Genomic DNA, 1752 nt, shown 5'->3' with positions numbered 1-1752 from the left:
CAAACGCAAGATGCGACTCCCTCGCTGATAGACTCGAATATTTGGAAATAAACAGGGCATCAGTATAGTACCTAATAAGGCCATGTCTGCCATGTTATATACCTTAAATATATACATACATTTCACAACATAATTATATGCTACTAAAACCTCCAATATTACGTTTAATGTAAAGGAACCTTTTATGAGTGTGTATATTTATGATTATATGTAAGTATGCATTGTGCATCTACACGCAGCGTAAAAGGTGCACTGTGTGCAGGGGTTGTGTACAGTGCAAACCTGCGCTGTGTGTGTGTTTATTTTTACAATAGCAACTATATATATGTGTGTACGCATTGTGGATACACCTGCAATTGTTTAAATATATATATATATATATATATATATATATATACACACACACACACACACACACACATATATATATATATACATATATATATATAAGAAATATCTGAATTTCTCAGATGAAGGCACTCACTTAAAAATGATTGATTTTATTGAGACATTTTTCTTCAAAAAACTTTTAGACGTTAAAGTCAGACACCATATTTGGTTGTGTCGACGTTTCGGTCCAATTTATGACCTTTTTCAAGACTAGTGTCTTTCAAACCACAAGTTTATAGATCTACAAATGAATAAATAAAAAAACATAATAAGTGAAATGATGACAATGTCTATCTGGCCCCATCCTACAAGATAATGAGCAAATAATCATTACATACGTCGAAATCATATGTATGTTCAACATACTGTATCAGAATCGCTGCCTGGCACAATGAGGATATGGACGTGTTAACATCACCTATAAAGAACAAATGAAGATATATGCAAATATAAATGAACATGTATATACCCATATATGTGGACACATACATACATGGTCATGCAAGCACCTGATGTGAATCTGAAAATACATGAACCTATATATCTACCAAACAGGTGTTCATATATTCAAACACACATATATGTGTGCCAAACAAATAAACACCATCTTATATGACAAAGCACCCAGAGTGCATAACTATCTAAAGCAATTCCAAACAATATCAGACAGTATATAAATAGAAAACACATAAGTATACACTTATACCAATATCATCAAACTAGTATATATCATAGAGCAACATCTTATATAAACTGAGGATACAATGTCAGTCCTAATGATAATATAAACATTTTACAATATACCGTGGCTCATATGCTTGAACCCAGGTTGCTTAAAACCAAAGCATGTAAACTAAAGTGTATATACTAGCAATATATCATTTAAACAGACTCAATATTGAGCACAACAATACTGATATTAGTAACTGAATGGAATGCAGAACACACATTACCTTATCCTTCATAGTGGCAGCATCAACAGCAACCTGCACAGCGCACACATGGAGCGCAGAGCTCCGAAAGCAGCAGAGGTCAGAGTCACTGACCATGCTTATTTAAACAAGCCCAGCCACACATCCCCATGTGATATCAATTAACTCAACGATGGGCACCTGAATATGATGCAATGAACCATAAATCAACTGAAAGCAGACACTCCAACATCCGGCGGCCATATTTGAAGCCAAAAACCAGAAGGTAAGGGCAAAAATGCCCATCCATCAACAAATCAAAAAACAAACACCAAAATGCGATGCAATCATATCAATAAACTACTCTATAGTGTAATAAATGAAACTAGGATCATCAAAATGCTAAAAGAATAAATCAAATAAAGGATGGGACCAGACAAAAAGTGATCAC

General features: G+C 34.1%; 1 long non-coding RNA gene across 1 annotated transcript; it reads right to left on the bottom strand.

The window, feature by feature from the left end:
• Positions 1-484: 484 nt before the first annotated feature.
• On the bottom strand, positions 485-1487 carry LOC148516704 (uncharacterized). Its single transcript, XR_015879396.1, has 3 exons — positions 1344-1487; positions 729-808; positions 485-631 (listed from the first exon to the last, which is right to left on the bottom strand). It is a non-coding gene; the product is annotated as an uncharacterized LOC148516704 (long non-coding RNA).
• Between the last annotated feature and the right edge of the window lie 265 nt (positions 1488-1752).

This window comes from Taudactylus pleione, unplaced genomic scaffold (genome assembly GCF_031769625.1).
Source record: "Taudactylus pleione unplaced genomic scaffold, aTauple2 ptg000244l, whole genome shotgun sequence".
NCBI classification, from domain to species: Eukaryota; Metazoa; Chordata; class Amphibia; order Anura; family Myobatrachidae; genus Taudactylus; species Taudactylus pleione.
Note: the sequence above shows the minus strand (reverse complement) of the source record. Positions and strands in the feature narration are given on the sequence as shown.